At 40.0% G+C, this 22,500-nt stretch overlaps 13 non-coding genes across 13 annotated transcripts in view; 4 read left to right on the top strand and 9 right to left on the bottom strand.

Annotated features, from left to right (window-relative positions):
* Positions 1 to 44, bottom strand: part of trnap-ugg (transfer RNA proline (anticodon UGG)) — a 72-nt gene extending 28 nt beyond the window's left edge. The window contains exon 1 of the tRNA in view: positions 1 to 44. This exon is cut by the window's left edge and continues 28 nt beyond it. This is a non-coding gene — a tRNA (tRNA-Pro).
* A 102-nt stretch (positions 45 to 146) lies between these two features.
* trnap-agg (transfer RNA proline (anticodon AGG)) lies at positions 147 to 218 on the top strand. The gene has a single exon. It is a non-coding gene; the product is annotated as a tRNA-Pro (tRNA).
* Positions 219 to 533: 315 nt separating this feature from the next.
* trnap-cgg (transfer RNA proline (anticodon CGG)) lies at positions 534 to 605 on the bottom strand. The gene has a single exon. It is a non-coding gene; the product is annotated as a tRNA-Pro (tRNA).
* A 480-nt stretch (positions 606 to 1,085) lies between these two features.
* trnap-ugg (transfer RNA proline (anticodon UGG)) lies at positions 1,086 to 1,157 on the bottom strand. Its single transcript has one exon. It is a non-coding gene; the product is annotated as a tRNA-Pro (tRNA).
* A 102-nt stretch (positions 1,158 to 1,259) lies between these two features.
* trnap-agg (transfer RNA proline (anticodon AGG)) lies at positions 1,260 to 1,331 on the top strand. Its single transcript has one exon. It is a non-coding gene; the product is annotated as a tRNA-Pro (tRNA).
* Positions 1,332 to 1,646: 315 nt separating this feature from the next.
* Positions 1,647 to 1,718, bottom strand: trnap-cgg (transfer RNA proline (anticodon CGG)). The gene has a single exon. It is a non-coding gene; the product is annotated as a tRNA-Pro (tRNA).
* Positions 1,719 to 2,198: 480 nt separating this feature from the next.
* On the bottom strand, positions 2,199 to 2,270 carry trnap-ugg (transfer RNA proline (anticodon UGG)). Its single transcript has one exon. It is a non-coding gene; the product is annotated as a tRNA-Pro (tRNA).
* A 102-nt stretch (positions 2,271 to 2,372) lies between these two features.
* trnap-agg (transfer RNA proline (anticodon AGG)) lies at positions 2,373 to 2,444 on the top strand. Its single transcript has one exon. It is a non-coding gene; the product is annotated as a tRNA-Pro (tRNA).
* A 315-nt stretch (positions 2,445 to 2,759) lies between these two features.
* Positions 2,760 to 2,831, bottom strand: trnap-cgg (transfer RNA proline (anticodon CGG)). The gene has a single exon. It is a non-coding gene; the product is annotated as a tRNA-Pro (tRNA).
* A 480-nt stretch (positions 2,832 to 3,311) lies between these two features.
* On the bottom strand, positions 3,312 to 3,383 carry trnap-ugg (transfer RNA proline (anticodon UGG)). The gene has a single exon. It is a non-coding gene; the product is annotated as a tRNA-Pro (tRNA).
* A 102-nt stretch (positions 3,384 to 3,485) lies between these two features.
* Positions 3,486 to 3,557, top strand: trnap-agg (transfer RNA proline (anticodon AGG)). Its single transcript has one exon. It is a non-coding gene; the product is annotated as a tRNA-Pro (tRNA).
* A 315-nt stretch (positions 3,558 to 3,872) lies between these two features.
* trnap-cgg (transfer RNA proline (anticodon CGG)) lies at positions 3,873 to 3,944 on the bottom strand. Its single transcript has one exon. It is a non-coding gene; the product is annotated as a tRNA-Pro (tRNA).
* A 1,282-nt stretch (positions 3,945 to 5,226) lies between these two features.
* trnap-ugg (transfer RNA proline (anticodon UGG)) lies at positions 5,227 to 5,298 on the bottom strand. Its single transcript has one exon. It is a non-coding gene; the product is annotated as a tRNA-Pro (tRNA).
* Between the last annotated feature and the right edge of the window lie 17,202 nt (positions 5,299 to 22,500).

A 22,500-nucleotide genomic window follows, 5' to 3' on the forward strand; every position in this document is an offset into this window, starting at 1 on the left:
CTCTCGCACCCAAAGCGAGAATCATACCCCTAGACCAACGAGCCACACCTGTCAAAAAGGTGTGTGATTAGTGAGTGTAGGTGCAGCAATTTCATCAAGCCAACTAGCCCCAGACCCCCTTCTAGCGGAACATTCAACACATACGTGGCTCGTTGGTCTAGGAGTATGATTCTCGCTTAGGGTGCGAGAGGTCCCGGGTTCAAATCCTGGACGAGCCCCTGCGAACACTATGTATGTAACCTTGCAAATTGAATATGTATGGCATTTTCCACAATTGTCTGGGAAAACCATGGAAATATGTTACCAACAATCAGGTTTTATGCGGCAAAAGCAAGTTTGTGTCAAAGGAGCCATTTTGTTAATTCGCTTCTTTGTTGATGACTTGTAATTGAATTTCATACCACGCACGACATAATTTGAAAGAGTTCTGTGTCGGACTCGACAGTCCCTGCGGGGAAACTTTACCTACAAATCACGTTCCGAGAGTTCCTTCTGAAAATGTCTGCGTCTGCATTGCACGAAATTAATTTACTGGGCTTGTCCGGGATTTGAACCCGGGACCTCTCACACCCGAAGCGAGAATCATACCCCTAGACCAACAAGCCACCCGCTGACTCCACCCTGTCAGTTTGTGAGAGTAGGACCAGCTTTTTCATCAAGCCAACTAGCCTCAAATTGCCTTCCGAGTGGTAAATTTCAAGCGTGAGAGGCTTGTTGTTCTAGGGGTAGGATTCTCGCTTAGGGTGCGAGCCTCTGGGTTCAAGTCCTGGACGAGCCCCTTTGAGCGCTTGTAGGTAGTGCACCCATTTGCTTAGAGAAAATATGTACATTTATTCTTAGTAGTTTGGCTGTGTGGGAAGTATCACCAAAGGGCTGTGTTCAGGGGGCTAACATAAGTGTGTGGAAGCACTCAAGATTGTGTCATTTTTTTGCTGATAGATATGAAATGTTTTTCTTTCTTTGCATTTCATGTGGCGACAGAACTTTCTCTTGTTCTCAACAGTAAATGGAAAAACCGCAGGATCATCGTCTTCAATCGTGAGTTTATTTTGTAAATCATTTCAGTTCTGTTACATTGGTTAATGGGGCTCGTCCGGGATTTGAACCCGGGACCTCTCGCACCCAAAGCGAGAATCATACCCCTAGACCAACGAGCCACACCTGTCAAAAAGGTGTGTGATTAGTGAGTGTAGGTGCAGCGATTTCATCAAGCCAACTAGCCCCAGACCCCCTTCTAGCGGAACATTCAACACATACGTGGCTCGTTGGTCTAGGAGTATGATTCTCGCTTAGGGTGCGAGAGGTCCCGGGTTCAAATCCCGGACGAGCCCCTGCGAACACTATGTATGTAACCTTGCAAATTGAATATGTATGGCATTTTCCACAATTGTCTGGGAAAACCATGGAAATATGTTACCAACAATCAGGTTTTATGCGGCAAAAGCAAGTTTGTGTCAAAGGAGCCATTTTGTTAATTCGCTTCTTTGTTGATGACTTGTAATTGAATTTCATACCACGCACGACATAATTTGAAAGAGTTCTGTGTCGGACTCGACAGTCCCTGCGGGGAAACTTTACCTACAAATCACGTTCCGAGAGTTCCTTCTGAAAATGTCTGCGTCTGCATTGCACGAAATTAATTTACTGGGCTTGTCCGGGATTTGAACCCGGGACCTCTCACACCCGAAGCGAGAATCATACCCCTAGACCAACAAGCCACCCGCTGACTCCACCCTGTCAGTTTGTGAGAGTACGATCAGCTTTTTCATCAAGCCAACTAGCCTCAAATTGCCTTCCGAGTGGTAAATTTCAAGCGTGAGAGGCTTGTTGTTCTAGGGGTAGGATTCTCGCTTAGGGTGCGAGCCTCTGGGTTCAAGTCCTGGACGAGCCCCTTTGAGCGCTTGTAGGCAGTGCACCCATTTGCTTAGAGAAAATATGTACATTTATTCTTAGTAGTTTGGCTGTGTGGGAAGTATCACCAAAGGGCTGTGTTCAGGGGGCTAACATAAGTGTGTGGAAGCACTCAAGATTGTGTCATTTTTTTGTTGATAGATATGAAATGTTTTTCTTTCTTTGCATTTCATGTGGCGACAGAACTTTCTCTTGTTCTCAACAGTAAATGGAAAAACCGCAGGATCATCGTCTCCAATCGTGAGTTTATTTTGTAAATCATTTCAGTTCTGTTACATTGGTTAATGGGGCTCGTCCGGGATTTGAACCCGGGACCTCTCGCACCCAAAGCGAGAATCATACCCCTAGACCAACGAGCCACACCTGTCAAAAAGGTGTGTGATTAGTGAGTGTAGGTGCAGCGATTTCATCAAGCCAACTAGCCCCAGACCCCCTTCTAGCGGAACATTCAACACATACGTGGCTCGTTGGTCTAGGAGTATGATTCTCGCTTAGGGTGCGAGAGGTCCCGGGTTCAAATCCCGGACGAGCCCCTGCGAACACTATGTATGTAACCTTGCAAATTGAATATGTATGGCATTTTCCACAATTGTCTGGGAAAACCATGGAAATATGTTACCAACAATCAGGTTTTATGCGGCAAAAGCAAGTTTGTGTCAAAGGAGCCATTTTGTTAATTCGCTTCTTTGTTGATGACTTGTAATTGAATTTCATACCACGCACGACATAATTTGAAAGAGTTCTGTGTCGGACTCGACAGTCCCTGCGGGGAAACTTTACCTACAAATCACGTTCCGAGAGTTCCTTCTGAAAATGTCTGCGTCTGCATTGCACGAAATTAATTTACTGGGCTTGTCCGGGATTTGAACCCGGGACCTCTCACACCCGAAGCGAGAATCATACCCCTAGACCAACAAGCCACCCGCTGACTCCACCCTGTCAGTTTGTGAGAGTAGGACCAGCTTTTTCATCAAGCCAACTAGCCTCAAATTGCCTTCCGAGTGGTAAATTTCAAGCGTGAGAGGCTTGTTGTTCTAGGGGTAGGATTCTCGCTTAGGGTGCGAGCCTCTGGGTTCAAGTCCTGGACGAGCCCCTTTGAGCGCTTGTAGGCAGTGCACCCATTTGCTTAGAGAAAATATGTACATTTATTCTTAGTAGTTTGGCTGTGTGGGAAGTATCACCAAAGGGCTGTGTTCAGGGGGCTAACATAAGTGTGTGGAAGCACTCAAGATTGTGTCATTTTTTTGTTGATAGATATGAAATGTTTTTCTTTCTTTGCATTTCATGTGGCGACAGAACTTTCTCTTGTTCTCAACAGTAAATGGAAAAACCGCAGGATCATCGTCTCCAATCGTGAGTTTATTTTGTAAATCATTTCAGTTCTGTTACATTGGTTAATGGGGCTCGTCCGGGATTTGAACCCGGGACCTCTCGCACCCAAAGCGAGAATCATACCCCTAGACCAACGAGCCACACCTGTCAAAAAGGTGTGTGATTAGTGAGTGTAGGTGCAGCAATTTCATCAAGCCAACTAGCCCCAGACCCCCTTCTAGCGGAACATTCAACACATACGTGGCTCGTTGGTCTAGGAGTATGATTCTCGCTTAGGGTGCGAGAGGTCCCGGGTTCAAATCCTGGACGAGCCCCTGCGAACACTATGTATGTAACCTTGCAAATTGAATATGTATGGCATTTTCCACAATTGTCTGGGAAAACCATGGAAATATGTTACCAACAATCAGGTTTTATGCGGCAAAAGCAAGTTTGTGTCAAAGGAGCCATTTTGTTAATTCGCTTCTTTGTTGATGACTTGTAATTGAATTTCATACCACGCACGACATAATTTGAAAGAGTTCTGTGTCGGACTCGACAGTCCCTGCGGGGAAACTTTACCTACAAATCACGTTCCGAGAGTTCCTTCTGAAAATGTCTGCGTCTGCATTGCACGAAATTAATTTACTGGGCTTGTCCGGGATTTGAACCCGGGACCTCTCACACCCGAAGCGAGAATCATACCCCTAGACCAACAAGCCACCCGCTGACTCCACCCTGTCAGTTTGTGAGAGTAGGACCAGCTTTTTCATCAAGCCAACTAGCCTCAAATTGCCTTCCGAGTGGTAAATTTCAAGCGTGAGAGGCTTGTTGTTCTAGGGGTAGGATTCTCGCTTAGGGTGCGAGCCTCTGGGTTCAAGTCCTGGACGAGCCCCTTTGAGCGCTTGTAGGTAGTGCACCCATTTGCTTAGAGAAAATATGTACATTTATTCTTAGTAGTTTGGCTGTGTGGGAAGTATAACCAAAGGGCTGTGTTCAGGGGGCTAACATAAGTGTGTGGAAGCACTCAAGATTGTGTCATTTTTTTGTTGATAGATATGAAATGTTTTTCTTTCTTTGCATTTCATGTGGCGACAGAACTTTCTCTTGTTCTCAACAGTAAATGGAAAAACCGCAGGATCATCGTCTCCAATCGTGAGTTTATTTTGTAAATCATTTCAGTTCTGTTACATTGGTTAATGGGGCTTGTCCGGGATTTGAACCCGGGACCTCTCGCACCCAAAGCGAGAATCATACCCCTAGACCAACGAGCCACACCTGTCAAAAGGTTGTGTGATTAGTGAGTGTAGGTGCAGCAATTTCATCAAGCCAACTAGCCCCAGACCCCTTCTAGCGGAACATTCAACACATAAGTGGCTCGTACCTACAAATCACGTTCCGAGAGTTCCTTCTGAAAATGTCTGCGTCTGCATTGCACGAAATTAATTTACTGGGCTTGTCCAGGATTTGAACCCAGGACCTCTCACACCCAAAGCGAGAATCATACCCCTAGACCAACAAGCCACCCGCTGACTCCACCCTGTCAGTTTGTGAGAGTAGGACCAGCTTTTTCATCAAGCCAACTAGCCTCAAATTGCCTTCCGAGTGGTAAATTTCAAGCGTGAGAGGCTTGTTGTTCTAGGGGTAGGATTCTCGCTTAGGGTGCGAGCCTCTGGGTTCAAGTCCTGGACGAGCCCCTTTGAGCGCTTGTAGGCAGTGCACCCATTTGCTTAGAGAAAATATGTACATTTATTCTTAGTAGTTTGGCTGTGTGGGAAGTATCACCAAAGGGCTGTGTTCAGGGGGCTAACATAAGTGTGTGGAAGCACTCAAGATTGTGTCATTTTTTTGTTGATAGATATGAAATGTTTTTCTTTCTTTGCATTTCATGTGGCGACAGAACTTTCTCTTGTTCTCAACAGTAAATGGAAAAACCGCAGGATCATCATCTCCAATCGTGAGTTTATTTTGTAAATCATTTCAGTTCTGTTACATTGGTTAATGGGGCTCGTCCGGGATTTGAACCCGGGACCTCTCGCACCCAAAGCGAGAATCATACCCCTAGACCAACGAGCCACACCTGTCAAAAGGGTGTGTGATTAGTGAGTGTAGGTGCAGCAATTTCATCAAGCCAACTAGCCCCAGACCCCTTCTAGCAGAACATTCAACACATAAGTGGCTCGTACCTACAAATTACGTTCCGAGAGTTCCTTCTGAAAATGTCTGCGTCTGCATTACACTTGCACACAATGAACTTATTCGCCTTTCCTCATCATGGCTAACATTTGGTGCTAGGCTAAGCTACACTGACTTCATGCACACTATTCTTGTAACAATAGATTGGCACATGATGGAAGAGTCTTGTACTGGTTGCGTTTTTTTCCAGTAGCCATTCTGGTACTTTCTACCATTAACAAATGCCACGATCAAATTCAGAGAAAGGCAACTGCTACCGGGCTGCTCGTCATCCGCCGCACTGTTGTGACAAGTAGAAGCAGTAGTCACGTCACGCGTTGAGACGTTCTCCATATGTTGCTAGTTGGCTATAGACTTCTTTGAAAAGTAGAACAAGAGCAGCACCTAGTGGAATAAACTAAAATTTGTCACACCCTCATCATGTTTTTGTCAAAGCCAAAGCCTGCAGTTCATGCATTGGACAAATAATTAAATGTTGATTACATTTGAAGATATTTTTAAAATGATTTTTGTGGAATTCTTTATGCAGCCCAGTCTCACCCAGACTCTGTCTCCAGCGGCCCCTGCTGGCCTACAGCGGCCCCCAGATCAAGGCCAGATCACGTATGGTTGTTTTCACTTGACTAATCAGCTTGCTGTCCACGCTCTATTGCTCACACAGAGCACAGCTGAGTAATAGGTCCAGTATCCATTTTGTTGAGTTTGGCCAATATTTACCTTGTTGACCGACAATAGCCTAAATGCAAATAGGATAATACAACAGATGACATTGGTTGAAACTTATCTTGTGTGTCCTTTGCTGCTTATCCTACAAAATCTTTTTACAATTGTGTCAATACTAAAAAAATAAGTATTAAGCTTTTGTGCCATATAAGTACTGAAATGTCATGGAACTCATCTGTTTACTAGAGAGAAATTACTTTCAAATGAGTTTTAAGTCAACACAGATGTATCCCGAATTGTAATTAATATACAGATTTTTCTGATCCCTGATACATGTGGCCATTGTTTATTAAAGATTTGAATTAATGCATATTCGTTGTCTTTTATTGTCTGGCTGTTGATGGGTGTTGGTTCCTGTCTTTGTCATCAACTCTGTCATATATTATCCTGTCCAGGACGAATACATAGTTGTCTGGTTTCATTTGTTGAATGCTTACAGTTCACCTCTGTCAAATTAAATCTTCCATAGACTTATAGCAAACCCCTAAAGTTAATCTGAAAATGATTGAATTTTCACATTGAAGATATGTAACATAAATGGATAGATGGCGTAAAATGTGTTCTCCAGAGATTCTTCAGCTGCTATAGGAAGGAGTCCCCATTGTTGTTGTCACTGCTCCCTATCAATGACATTCTTTCCACTTTCTGCTGAAGGGCATTTCAATCCTATTCGGTAATTTTCTCTGAAATCCATCTTTTGTCCTTTCATTTCACTTCCCTTTGTAACTCTCCTCACAGAAGTGCTCACTGCAAATCAGAGTTAGTCAACATTAACTCCAAATTGCAAAATTTCAATTTTCAAGTTAAATTTTGCCTTTCTAGCTGGACAAGTCCCTTTGAAGCCAGAAAAAATTGTTGTTGTTTTTTTCTGTGCCGAAAATTGATGAGCTCTATGTCCAGACAAATTGTTAAGTCCAATAATGCACATGTATTAACTGAATCTATCTGGACCTCAGCAGTAAAAGACAACTATTGAGTTTAGTCTTCCTCCAACTATGCCATGTGTGACATCAATCAATCAAATTTTATTTGTATAGCACATTTCAGCAGAAAGACATTTCAAAGTGTTTTACATAATTAAAATAAAAACAGCATGTAATAAACAGTGAGAAAGAGAAATAAAAAGCTGTAGAACTTTAGTTGAGACGCTGTCAACTGGGACTCCAACCCTTTGGACTTTAGTCAAAACGCGGTTTGACAAGGACTCTAACCTCTCGGACTTTAGTCAGAACGCCGTTTGACAAGGACTCTAACCTCTCGGACTTTAGTCAAAATGCTGCTTGACAAGGACTCTAGCTCTTTTAAAATTCTCTTACGTTTCTGTTGTTATCATGTATATCATTAAAACACAAACGGTGAGAAAGAGAAATTAAAATAAATCAATAAATAGATAAAAAGAAAAGATAAAAACATTAAAAACACTGAAAAAGAAATTAATAAATAGATAAAAACATTAAAAACATCGAAGACATCAAAACCCACACTCTAACCCTAATTTAGCCATAAGAAACTCTAAACAGGTTGGTTTTAAGTTGAGATTTAAAGGCATGCAGTGTTTCAGCTGCATGCCTTTAAATTTAGTTTTCTGGAAGTTTGTTCCAAATCTGTGGTGCATAGAAGCTGAATGCTGCTTCTTTGGTTCTGGTTCTGTGGATGCACAGCAGAACCAGACATGACTCCATGGTATTTTTGTTTTTTTTATAGAAGTAGCGCATTTCTTCAATTTAAAGGAATCAAAATAGCCAATTTCACTGAAAAAAACAACAACAAAACAGTCTGAACAGGTCGTTCCCAGGCAGAAACCTTTAAGACGGATCACAAAACAATTTGAAGCATGTGAGGGCTTCTTCGGTAGTACCAACATTCATATCTGTGTCTCAATCACAGTAAAAGCACAGTTGAGAGAGAAAGGATGTGTGTGCTGCCCTTTTGACTTTTTGACAATGAGAAGAAAATGAATGGCAGGTGTCAGGGTTTTTCCTCTGACTTTGGTACACTCTGAAGCATTTTAACAGAAAAATGTGAGCCCTAGAGCAATTTTGAAAAGATTTTTATGAAAGTAGACCCTCAGCACAAAATTATAAACATATGTCAGGCCGAAAGAGCAATAATTGTAGGTATGAGGGGGAGTTGAAAAATCTTCAGCAGTCAGAAATCCAGGTTGTCTCATTCCGTAGTTGAGCTGCAGTTACACTCTAATTTAAGGAAAAAACAAAAACTTTGGTGCAGTTAGAGACAATCTGTGGAAAAATTGTAAATAGTACTGAGATGCTGCCTTGACTTCTGAACAAAGGACAGACGTATCTACAAACTAAAAGTTGAATGGCATTTCTAGGTTGCCATGATGGCACAGCGAGTCCCTAAAATAAGTAGATTTTCAAGATTATTGAAAATCTGACCCTATTGACTTGACTGGGTTTCTTGGGGTATAGTTTATTGTCACCTATTACGTCGCGATGGTAACTCGAAATGCCAACAGAGTTAATAGCACCCTACTTGAGATCAAGCTGTACGCTTTGATATAATATTTTATATCAAATTTTAGGGGTGCATGCAGCGGCTTCTGTCATCTTGCCTGTAGTGAGGGCTTGGGGTTCTTTTTTTGGGTGTAGTTTTTTGCCTATTATGTCACCGTGGCAACAGAAGTAGTAGGTATCTTCTCAAGATCGGTCGGAGCTAGTGCCATTAGCACTTCGCATTCGTCATTTACCCAGGATGCAATGTAAATTAAACAACAAATTTTTATTTGAATTTATAAAAACTGAACAATCTACAATATTTTTACCGCATTGCTGTTTTTAAGTGAAATATATCTTTTTCAAATGAAGTCTATTTTTACAACTAATCATTTCCCATTAAGATTTGTAAATACTTACTAGGTATTTAGAACTAAAAGTTATACTGATTTGCCTCAGACAATGTTTTTCTGCCATTTAAAAGAACTTCATAGATGCTCTTTAAATTTGGTTATTTTCCTGAATATGTCGGAATCACATCTGACTTAGCATTGCGACTAAAATTAGCTTCCACTTCAGCACTGGTATTTTACCTGGATAAACAACTACTGTGTGAATTCACATGAAGAAGAAAAGTGATGTTAGACTCTGAAAGGGCATTTCAACATGTACAAGAAAAAAGAGAGTTTCAATATAATGAAACGACCGAACAGTAACAATAATGTGCTCGGTAAAAATGATCACGAAGACCTCTGAGGAAAAGAAGAAAAAGGTCTTGAATGTGCACCGTAATTAGACGAAATGCCAAAGCAACTAACTCTGCATGGTGTCGGCCATATGTGTTGGAGTCATAAGCATCAGCTGTAATGCATTCACTACATATGCTGTGCCACAGATATTCACACAACTTCCACACTAATATTTAAGTCAGTGTTTGATGGCACCTAAATGGAGAGGCATCATCAGCTAAAAGCAGCCTCATTTATTCTGCAAAACTGCTCAAACGTGTGAGCGTACCATACTGCAGTCGGCCACGGACATTTCCTAATCGTTTACGGTGATGTTTGATTGGTTCCGTATCTATCAGCGAGGCACACACAGACATGAGGCACATCTGTATGCAAAATGTACACACTTTATGTTTCCTCCTAGACAAATGCACGTGCATATTCACTGTAAAATTCATGTGAAGCTCATATTCATTCATTTTCCAACGGTGGACATCTCAGTATTTGAAATATTCATTTCAATATGTTTTTCATGTTGAGTGATTTCCTCCACTGTAGCCATGGGATCTGTTATCAGCAGTTGCTTCTCATTGGAGAAGCTTTACCTGTTTATGGGAAACAGAAACAAAATGGAGAGTCATTAAATAAAGTTGCGCCGGGCTGTTCGATATGCTACGCTCAAGCGTCCTCAACAGTTAAGCACCAAAGGATGTTGCTGATGATGATGTTTGTGTGCCTCTTTGTGTGAAAGCTGCAGAGTACCTGCACATTCAGATAGTGTGGATGTCTGCATATTGAGATTTAGCTGCTTTACAAAGCACATAACTACCTGACTAATGACTTTCCTGATGTTTAAGCCCCCACCTCGTTTTCGGACAAATCGTCCGCAGTAGGCACAAGCACATTGGCTAAACAAGTCAGCAGCTAAATGCCTGTAAATCAGCTTTTTTCACTGCATTGTGCAGAGTGTCATGAGAGCTGTTTATGCTTTCACAAATACAAAGGTACTTCATAAACCCAAAAAACAAGAGGACAAAAAGGAAACAGGTAAAAAAGAAAAAAATGTCTCTTTCACTTTGAGTGTCAATGAGTTCCAAGTTCAATAAGGGGTTATCAGGCATTTTGATTAAGAACATATTGAACTTCATCTATAAGGTTTGAGACAATATCCATGAAAAAAATTGCTTCAGAAGGAACAGTAAAAGATTTCTAAAATTATGTAGTAAACTGTTTAAAGTTTAATCTATGTGCTTTCTGGTGCAAAGGAGTACTCAGCAAATACTTCATAAGAAATTTAGCAATTAGCACATGCTGATGAAATGCCATCTCTGCAGCATGTTTTTTTTTTTTTTTAATGACTAGAGATAGCTTAGTGGATAGCAAAGGATTAGTCCACTAACTGACTATACCATATCAAGGTATATATACTAAGGTGTCAAATCCACAAAATATATCATTACTGTGACTTAAAAACCTTTCAGTAAGAAGCCAGAGAACAAACCGGAGTTAACAGAGTTAGTTATAACTGTGTAGTGCACATGGTGTTGTCCCTCCCCCACCTGTTGCTGAGCAATGCCAGTAAATTGCAAAAGGAGCCCTGAAAAACACAGAGGGTCATGATTCGAAAACCAAAGGAGGCACCAGCGATCACTCTTAATAACTTAACTGTCATGTTTGTTGCTGAATATGAACAAAGGACAGGTACAAGGATATGATACAAATGAGTGAAAACTAACTGAAACTGAACATATCACAAAAGAGACAGGGCCTAAAAGAAGAGGAGCACCAGGAAAAAAATGTGATGGTAACTAAAGCATTGATAAACTGACTGGCGCTCATACCACTCACTCTAACCAGTTAGGCCAGAAAACATGATGGAAGTTGACAGTTTTATGCTTTTACATTCTGTCCAAATTCAGCCTACATGATGTCAAGCTGACAGTCAAGCTTGATTAAAGATGGTTTGACCGTTACGATGAGTTCATATAAATGAGCTTTCACTCCAACATGTTGCTGTGTTTGGGAGTTGCACAATGTAGTCTTTTTCATGCAAATCTTGCCTGTTCAGTGTAGAACTGCCCTCTAACCTAACATACTTGTTTTTTTGTTTTTTTTTAATTGTGAGAGGAAGCCAGAGCACAGTGTTGCCAGATTGGGTGGGTTTCTGCCCAATTGGGCTGGTTTTGAACAAACAGCTTTGGGTGGGTTGTTGGAATCTCGACTGCTTTTCACATTTGATGTAGTTTATTAAATCGTTCAGAGGAAAATTAATTCAAAATAGTTGTCACTGTGTGGCAGAAAAGCAGAAAACCTTTAGTAAAATTTAGTTTTATTGCATTTTAACTTATTAGTTTATGCATTTTGAAACATCTAGTCTTTTGAATGTGAAATCATTAATGATTAGCCATTGGTTAATCAAGTGTCATTATGTAGAAGTATTGTAAAGCACAAATCCCAGACATCACAGTGAACTGATGTAAGGCACTATGACCTTATGTCATAATTTAAAAAAAACAGTGCCACAAAAAAATCAAGTTTTGTGTTCCAAGTATCCTCTGCAGTCCCAGATCTGGTTCTGGTCAGAACATCACAAAGACCATCAAAAACACCACAAGTCTACTTTGGCACTGTTCGTGTAAGTTTTAATAGAGGTTGAGATTTGGGCTGGTTTTGTTGGAGTTGGCTCAGTTTTATGCTGTTTTTGGGCTGGAAGCTGTCAGTCAGATCTGGCAGCCCTTACAGGAGCAGTAAGTAAAAAGAAACCCCATCTAATGGATGGGCAGAACATTAAACTCCACAAAGAGAATCTGAAACTCAAAACTGTTTTACCCTGTTTGCAGTGGTGGTGTCCAAAGTCAGTCCTCAGGGGTCAGTATCCTGCATTGATGCAGCACACCTGAACCAATAAACATTTGTTGGCAGGTTACTACAGAACCTTTTCATTCTGTGGAGCTATTTGGATCACTTACTCACACACTGATAGCCGTAAGTGTCACTGCAGCCTGCATTGTTAGGGTAACAGATGGACTTAACAGGGGTTGGAACCAGCAACCCTCAGGTTCCAGGATGAACCCCTGCCTCCTGAGCTACTTTGACAGTTTTACAAATTGTAAAGATAAACTTTAAATCCGACAAATGTGCATTGGGTAATGATGAAGCTCATTTCCTTTACAAAAAACTATTTCTTTGGAAAAAAATATTAATATGTAACATGAAACAATTTAAGAGAAACCTAAAAGTACAATTTCCTTCCAATTTCCACTAGTGTACATGAGCTAAATACTATTTTTTGTTTGTTTGTTTTCTTTGTCCTTTTACATCACTGAGGTTACGTCGACGTTTGCCTGCCTCGTTTCTGAAGCAGAAAATAAAAAGTTTAGAGCTTTCTGCTCCTTCTTGTTAGGAACTCCCATAGGATTGCCTGCGGCTCTGGTTCTCAAACTTATATTAGCAAGTGGGTTTATCTCCAATTGTTGAGCTCAGCTCAGCTCTGCGAGATTTACTTTAAATGATTCACACACTACTCCGTTTATTTAACGTATATATGAAAATAGAAAACTAAAGAGAAAAGTTCGGCTTCCCTTATTTGAAGTTGAGTGGAAAGGAAAGTGACTCTGTCATTCTTCTGGTTTTATACCTTTCCCTACTTGTAAGTCAAATTACCCTGCACAGTGTTGTCAGTCTCTTGCCTGGAAGCATGTTAATAGACAGTGTAACTAAGTGTTTTAATTCAAAGTGCACTCATATTTAATTAAGTGTATGGTAATAGCTCTGTCAGGAGAGAAACTTTTATCCCTTCTGACGCTAGTCTTTTGTTTTTGCCTGACTGCTACCTGCGGTGCTGTGTGGATTGTTTCAGGATAGCTTCATTTGCATGGCCCTCAGTCAAATTTTAATTCAGAAAGCCCCACATGAAGGTATGCTAATCACAATTACAGGTTTAAATTTAAAGACTCCCCCTTTGATGTTTCAGAGGGCCAGACTCACAGAATGTAACAACTTATTAAATCAGGGATTTCAGAGGACAAACTTGATGAACTTTGACCTAGAACATAGAAAACCGCAGGGGCCATGTTGTTGATTTATTTCAAAGATTTAGCCCTCATGATACTCTGTGTGATTTGTAAAATTTGTGTTGTGGAAGTGAACAGTCAGCAATTCATGCCTAGGGCTCTACTTTGACTATAAAAGTTGGGACTTAGATATATTGATAAATATCTCCAATATATTAGTATTGGAGTATTGGTTTTCACAATTGGTGACCACGTGATGTGTTTTAATGTTGTTGTTTTTTATGTTTTCATGATGTAAAGCACTTTGAACTGCTGTGTTTCTGACATGAGCCACACAAATAAACTTGATTCAACTAGATTGCTTCATCCTGAATATGTTTGAAATATCTATTATATTTCTGGAAGTACAACAAAATATTGAATATTTTTGTTACAAGGACATTAAAGTTAAAAATGGAAAAAATCCAACATATGGTCTAGTAAAACCTGGACTGAAACTTTAACATGTTGTTCATAACTGAACTGGCAATTTGAAAAATTTTTACTGTATTTTTGAAAACAAAGAAATCAAAATACTTTAAATTAATCAACACATATTCACCTTGGGACCTCTTATGAACCTAGTAATAACAATTATACATGCAGTGTTTATACCTTCCTCCCTCCCAGTCCTGGTTGTGTGAGGTCAGGGGTTATCAATGGTTAATGAGCCAAAGGTCGACATGGAAAAGTCAAATTTCCGTTGCAAAGGAACAAACAACCACGCGCACCCAGAACTGGATTTGAACTCAGTGCAAAGATTCCAATTAAAAGCATAAAAATCTAGGTGGCACTTTAACTATTTGCTGTCAACCACAACCATATGTCACCAAGTGTGTCTCTGTTTGGTTGCATAGCCGTAAAATAAATGAAATGGGAAACAATCAATCCTTTGGAAAGTACCTTTCTTTCACCTGACTGCTGAATAATGAGATCAGCCTTTTTACAGTCCAAGAAGAGCCTTATCGAAAAGCCATTCAGTTTTAGTGCCTTCATCAAATATTCAATCTTCATCTACTGTTGGGGCTCGTCTGTGATCATCATCATAAACAGTCCCGAATCCTAATGAATCCTCCTGATCAATGCGAACCATTGATTCATTGTTGTTCCAAGACTTTTGTGAATCACTTTCTCACCAAAAGAAAAATACCTTCCAGAAGATATTTTACCTAAGTAATAACTGCAATTCTTTGTCTCATTATGTTTTCAGTGTAGGCAAAAATAATACAATCTTGCTTGAGAACCTATTCAAAAAGAGAAGATCAGCTCGAGAGACAACGAGTATTCGGAAATAAAACTGAACCATGTAGACAGCTCAGGTACAATGACGCACTTTTTATAGTTGCCTGATTAGAACAATCTCAGTAAATGTGCCTGAATGGATGAGCACTGATGACTTTCTGTTTCTGAAGACTTTGGCCAGAAGAGTCTCAATAAAAGCAACTTTTTTTGTTTCTGTGAGTAGATATTTTTTACTCAAACTGAACCACACTGCTGATTGAGGAAGTTGTAGTACAAATAAAAAATAAAAAATAAAGACAACTTGTCTTTTCTAAAGCCTTGAAACTTCTGTTCACAACATGAAATGAGTTTGAAAGCTCTTAGCTGGAGGTAGAACTGAATAAGTAGTTTGTTTTTTTTGTAGGAGAGTATGGAGAAATATGTGTAATGAAGACTTGGTGTTATGAAAGGTGCGCATAAAAGTACCAGAGATGAAAATGACAGAGAAAATCCTCTCTTAATAAAGCGGTGAGGCACCTCATAAATGAAATAAAATAAAATCTGCCTGAATCAGAAGCAAATTTGGCCAGGTCATGTAAATGAGAGTGGCAATCTCTGTGGCTCAGGTCCTAATGACATAAAACAACAAGCCTAAGTAGGTCATTTCCATAATGACCAATGAGAAGCAGCAAGCTCTACTGTGCAGATAAACCACTACTTCAGCTAAAAATAAATGCACTCACAGGCCACTTTATAAGATACACCATTCCAGTAGATTTTTTTATTTTACTTTTTTTTTTTTAATCTCAAATAGTGCATCAGCCAATTACATGGCACCAACTCAATGCATTTAGAGATATTTGGGTAAGATATCTTGCTGAAGTAAAAAAAAAAAAAAACATGTCAAAACTGCTTATCTGCTACGTTCCAAAACGAAAAACATACCTAGTGATAGAGTTTTCTGGACATAATACATGTTAAAAAAAACCAAAACTGTTGGTATTCCTCTGTTAAAGGGACAGTGTTGTGTATTTTCCAGACATATAGTGGCACTTTATAGCATAAGCAACTATGTTAAATTCAGTTGTTATTCAAATGCTGTTATATGTCAAATATGACTTAAAAGAAATTTGACTGTGCAATTTAACACCTTGAAAATGGGTCTCTGTCTCTTTAAGAAGCTCCTGCTCTTTTTGAAACTCTGCCTTCAGGAAGTCATGACATTTCTTCTCTATTAACATTGTTAAACAATGTTTTTACCAGTGTTGCACTGAGAAGAAGCTCCTGTAATGAGCTCTGCAGATGTGCAGTTCCACCAGGTGCTTGCTAATTGCTGGTGGCTAGTCTGAAGGAGATGAGTGGGGGAGTGGCGGGGACAGGTTGCTCTGTGAAGTTGTATACAGCTGAATGGTTGCCACAGGAGATTATAGGATTTCTGAAACATGCGTGAAAGAATCAAAGCAACACATCAGGTATGTTTTTGATAAGGGAATCACATTATAACATGATGTAAAGTGCAAAAAAGCCAATTTTAAACAATACTGTCCCTTTAATGATGAAAAAACCCATATAGGCCACTGAAATCATTTGTAACCGACAACAGAAGTTAAGATTTACTGAAAATTAACCAATGGAAATCAGACATTGCTGCTGAACTGTGGTTCAACAGACTCGATCTAACAAAATGAACACATGGACGAAAATGACGGCACCTCTTTAAGCTGTTCTTAACTTTGCCCATGTCTGCAGCTGCAGCAATACCTTCAGAAGCTGGAACTGTGACAAACAAGGCTGGACTGAGACCCAAGAATAACTTGGCACCACACAGTGAGGAGGACGGCAAGCCAGGTGAAAATCCAAAGTTTGCTGTTTGGTAGCAAAGCTTTAGGTACAAATAATCCCCCTGTGGCTCAGGCTGCACACGGTCAGAATTCTTCCATTTTGTTTCTCTGTCACCAGGTAACCACAAGAAATAGATTTCATTAAACATCAGCAGGCATGTGTCACAAGGGGTTCAATTTAATTGAGACAGACAGAGCTAAAAATAAGTGGGGACTAAAAATAGGCTTTTGTAGTGTTAAGGACTCTCCTCATTAGCTTTTCTAACTCTCCTGTAAGTACATCCTAAGCAGGAACAAGATGGAATAAAAGGACAAAATGGCAGGCCTTCCATCATCTTTTGAATTCTGACTTGAGCAACAGAGCAGCCTTTAATGCTTCCCTGTGTGAAGTCTCCCAAACCCCGGTGTTTTAGTTCGGTCTGCGCCGATGCCTCTTGTCCATCCTACTCTGTCTCTGTTCCGTCTCTTGTCGTCGTGACAGATGGATGTTTCATCCCAGCCCTGAACTCACACTGACACCCGACTTTCTTTTATGTCTTGCCTTGTTGCCTCTCATGAGAACGCATATCCCATAACATTGGGTTCACGTTTCTCACAAAGCACCACCCACAGACATGCAGGGCAGGTTGAGTAAGAATCTTTGAATAACAGAAGCGATCGAAAGCATGTTTACAGTTCAAGCTCTCTGGAACTCATGCATGTTTTAATTAGATGTGTCTGAATTCAGAGTTCCCAGATATGTCCTAATATAATGAAGAAACAGCTCCAGTTAAGTGAAGATCCTTTCTGCTGTCCAGCATGAAGGATGTTGGTTTATCGCTGTCTACCCAGGAGTTGAGCTTTAAGATTGTTACGAGAACAAATTCATATCAGGGTAAAGTTCAGATGGATTCAGGTTGCAGTGTCATGAATTGCCATAACTGTTAGTAGCTGAATTTCCATTAACCACAGAATTGCACAAATTGAAGCTATGAAAATAAATTCCCAATTTCAAAAAAACTCACGTTTTTGATAGAAAAGTTGTTTTACGCGAGAATGAGGTGATTTTTCAGCCGTATTGAAATGAATGCATCTCTCAAAACTGCAATGGAAAAACTGTTTTCACATCACACAAGTCACGCCATCAACAGCTGAATGTTACTACAGGAGGAATGCACTGATGAATAATGAATATCTAATACCATATGCAACTGCTTTCATCCGCCGCTGCCATGATTTTGCAATTATGAAATTGTGTTTTCTCAACATTAGAAGTATGCAGACAAAGATTTGAGCACATGAATCCTGATAAAGTCATATAGGAAACATCTAGTTCAACCTCTTGCTTATGATCAGTGTTTCTAAACAGGGGTGTCAAACTCCAGTCCTCGAGGGCCGGTGTCCTGCAGTTTTTAGATGTACCACAGGTACAAAACACTGGAATGAAATGGCTTAATTACCTCCTCCTTGTGTAGGTAAGTTCACCAGAGTCCTGCTAATGACCTAATTATTCTATTCAGGTGTGGTGCAGCAGAGGCACATCTAAAAGTTGCAGGACACCGGCCCTCGAGGACTGGAGTTTGACACCTGTGTTCTAAAAGGTTCTTAATCAGGGCTGGGCACCTCCAGGCCTCGAGGCCCGGTCTCCTGCAACTTTTAGATGCAGCTTTACTTCAACACACCTGAGTCAAATAATGATGTCGTTAGCAGGACTCTGGAGAACCTGACTGACCGAGGAGGTGATTCAGTTATTGGATTCATGTGTGTTGAACCAAGGAGACATCTAAGAGTTGCAGGACACCAGCCCTCGAGGACCAGGATTGTCCACCCCTGTTCTAAATTGTAGGGTGTAACTTGTTTTTTTTGTTTTTTTTTTTCATCTTGGTACAACTGTTATTTTACCAACATCTTGGTTTTATTCCAATTAATCATCTGTTTACACAATCTAAACCCATGGAGTTCCAGAATTATGGTTTCAACAATGTCAGAAGAAAGCTAACACACTGCTAAAGTGGTCAGAGCTGAAATTCTGAGTCAATACAGCAGAGAAAACTTTAAACCAATTAGTTTGATCCGCTGCACTTGTTGTTCATTTGTCTCAACGCGTTATGAGCCCTTTTATCTTTATTAAGGTTAGAATGTGAAAAAAAGAACAATTACTGCTTGCTCCACTCAGCTAATTAGACTTTTGTCAGCTGGCACATATCACAGGGGAGGAAGAGTAAATACAAAAGTGATTAAATAAAGATTTTCAATCATCCACAGAAATGAAGATGAGTCCAGACAGCTCTTTTTAAAGGAAACATCAAATAATACACTGAGATAAAAGTTGTTCGTATTTACAGCCTGTAAGCCATAAATCGCTGTTCTGAAAGTGACGTGTTGTAAGTGTTTATGCTGATAATGTCTGCATATTTTATTAGAAAATCAATATTTATTAATTATTTATTTAAATTGCTTATATATTTTTTTGCTTTCTTCTGTGTTCACGATTGCAATTGTGTGCCTTTGATTTGTATGTTATTAAGAAGCCATGAACTAACAGATGCAATTCCATAGAACAGAGAAATTAAGCTGCTCTGGCAGATATTACTGTTTAGTTTTTATTAAAGAGTAAATTTTAAGATATAATCATCTAAAGAAACATGCAATTTATTTGTGCAAAGACACCCAGTTAATTTTCCAAAAATATGTTTGGGCTGACTCAAAGTTCAATTAAAATTCTGATCAACAGTATAACTGATTGTATTTATCTATAAAATCCTTGTTTATGATCTTACAATAACTCTCAACCGTTCATCCAAACTTGTCTTATATTATATTAGTTTTCAACTATCTGTTTAAAACAAATCTGTCTTGCAATAACCTTATATCTAAATTTGTAGCTGTCAAGAAAATGATGTAAATGTTTGAAAGAAGCGGCCGAAATGGGTTTCCTCCGCAGGGTGGCTGGGCTCTCCCTTAGCGATAGGGTGAGAAGCTCGGTCATCCGGGAGGGACTCAGAGTAGAGCCGCTGCTCCTCCACGTCGAGAGGAGCCAGTTGAGGTGGCTCGGGCATCTAGTCAGGATGTGAGGTGTTCCGGGCACGTCCCACCGGGAGGAGGCCCCGAGGAAGACCCAGGACACGCTGGAGGGACTATGTCTCTCGGCTGGCCTGGGAACGCCTTGGGCTTCCCCCGGAGGAGCTGGAAGAGGTGGCTGGGCCTCCCTTCTGAGGCTGCTGCCCCCACGACCCGACCCCGGATAAGCGGGAAAGATACTTTAACTTACAAGCCCCTCCATTCCACGTAGGGCTTGTCCTCCCATGAGGTACCTCCAGCACCTCATCCTCTGTTCCCCATTGTCGCTGAGCACATCGTCCGTTGAGAGTATGGGCTGTACCTTTGGAGCTCTGACCGTCTTTTAATATCGGATATTGGGTCTCATGGTTGCTCATGGTTGCTCTTATAGCCAAGTATCTCAAGGATCACTGATGCTGAGTTGTATATCAGCTCATTGGTTTTTGTTATGGTGTTGGTAGGGATCATTCTCAATGCTGCATTCACATCTTCAATGAGACTTTCTGATGGTACTTCACTCAGTCGCTGTAGTTGGCGTCGGGGTTGTCTGGTGTTCATTCGGGCTATGATTCTCTCTCTCAGGTCAGCTGCTGCCTCATTCAGCTTTGATGGTTCGTTCATTACTGGTTTAGTAATGAACTTGTTTAATTACTTGTTTAGTAGCTCAGTGTTCCGTCTTGTTCCAGTAGCCCATTTTTTTCATCAAGATTTCCCAGCACCTGACGCAGACCCTGTTTGGCCGGGCGACGTCTGTTATGCATATCAATGTCTTTCATGGTATGAGGTAGGCTATATAGCTCCAAGGGTCTTGCCTAAGGACCCTCACTGGATAGCTCAATTTCACTGTTGTAAGTTGTTGCCCCAGCCTGGATTCGAACCATGTAATCATGTAATCAAGGAAATAGGAAATGTGTACCTGACCATATTTTATAGATTTCTGTTTTTGGTTGTTATTAAGAAATGCACAAAGTATCCCTGAAAATTTTAGCATAATAAAAACCAACATACAATTTATCCATGTTGAAAACTGTAAAAAATAAAAGGAGGAATGTAAACAACACATGGGAATAGTGAAATTATAAAGTCTAACAGCTGCTGGAAGGAAGGAGCTGTGATAACACTGCTTTGTGTACTTAGAATGCAGAAACATGCTACCAAAGGAGCTCTCCAGTTTAGCTACAGCTTCAAGCATGTGGTGGCAGACATTGTCCAAAAGTTTTATTATTTTAGTTGGTGTTCTTCTCTCTCCCACCATTTACACTGTTTCATTGTGGCGCAAAAAGACATAATTTGCCATGATGAGCAATATTTGTTCAGATTTGATAAAACAGCTAGTGGATCACTCTATTGTAAAATTTATGTCAATGTTAACTACCATAAAAACATATGCTATCTATTGATCTTGGTTTTCACTGAAGCTAGCTTGCTGACATATTGTTTTATTTTTCCAAAGGGACTTTTCACTGGGTAAATGCTAAGCTAAGGCTTCATTTTTCCCTGTTTATTTTATTAATGCAATTGACCAGCTGCAAATGTTCAGCTGGTCAATTGTTGGCAAACAACATATATTTTACAACAGTTTTTGATGCAAAGCAGTGTAGTTGAACAGAAAATACCTTTAATTTGATGTTTCAAAACAGTAATGATTTAATAACTTAATGAAGGCAACATATCAGCCCTAGCTAAGAAAATAACCTTCACAGTCTGATTTAACACAACTACCACTGTGGTTTTGGGTGGGATAGAAATGTTTTCTTTTAAACACACAGTTGGTAAGTAATGATAACTAGAACAGCTTTGATACAAAAGGTGTACAATAAATACCCATAGATTTACGGTATTCATTGATTTGAACTATTGACAAATGTGTCTGTTAGTTATTCACAGAATATTCAACTATTCACAGATATTTTCAGAGTATACCTAAAATAAGTATAATTAGAAGTTGAGCCATCTAGTTGCCATTCTACCTGACACGCCATTGGCTGGCATTGGCAAACCAGCCAATCCAGGAGCGGCATTCATCTTCCTTGGTGCTGATTGGCTGCCTCCTAAAGAGTGAAGGTAAGAAAGATTGCAGATGTTAGATTATTTTTAGCTCTGTCTGTCTCAATTAAACTGAGTTAGAGTCTTGACAGTTAATTGCAGCTCTTGTGTGATAATGCATTCCCGAATATGTAATTACACATTTCAGTGTATGGATTTTCACATAGGTATGATTAAACACCAAAGGGGAAAAAAAATTACTCCTGGCAGATAACAGACAGAAATAACTGCTGAGCCGATTAAAAAAAATCAGAGAAATCCTGCTTCACTCAGTGAAGCCTTCAGGGTTAGATGATTCTTTCTCTGGGTAATGAAGCAACCTTTGGTGAGATCAAATAACAATTGTAGGACTCTAGGTATCATTATGGAATACCTTTTTGAAGAAAAACCGCCATCCATATCTCACTAATGGGGAAGGGGGTAAAACTAGCCATTCATTCGCACAACTACTGCTATAGGTCATTTTTAAGTAGCACTCCTGAATTAAGGTGAGCTTAGCAAAACTGTAGCCATTAGAAATGATAGATATTACATTTATGTCTGTGGTGACTGTTACAGTAAAAGTATGGTGCAATGGAAAAACACATAAACGGCAAACTGAAGTAAACCTGCTTTGAATAGCAAAATAATTTGAGAATATCCCTCTCATTTTTATGTCTACTACTCAAATGTGTATTTAAAAATACTGAAATGGCCTTGTGATTGATTTTCGTGTTTTTTTGGGGGGGATTGCCATTGAAGACTATATTTGTTAACAAAATTCACAGTAATTCACAGCCCATAACATTATGTGGATTGTTCAGCAGCAAACCAAGTTTTGGCGTTTATTCTTTTATTTACAGTGTGTGTAAAACACCAGCATGTTGTTTTCACAGCCATTACCCCTGGGACTTTTCACACAGTGCTGCCTGAAACAGCTCAGAATCCATAACCAGCGGCCTTCTCAGTACGTGTGACTGGATTTAATTTCTATGAT

This window comes from Poecilia mexicana, unplaced genomic scaffold (assembly GCF_051168715.1).
Source record: "Poecilia mexicana isolate PSO_F unplaced genomic scaffold, ASM5116871v1 scaffold_10, whole genome shotgun sequence".
In the NCBI taxonomy this organism is placed as follows: Eukaryota; Metazoa; Chordata; class Actinopteri; order Cyprinodontiformes; family Poeciliidae; genus Poecilia; species Poecilia mexicana.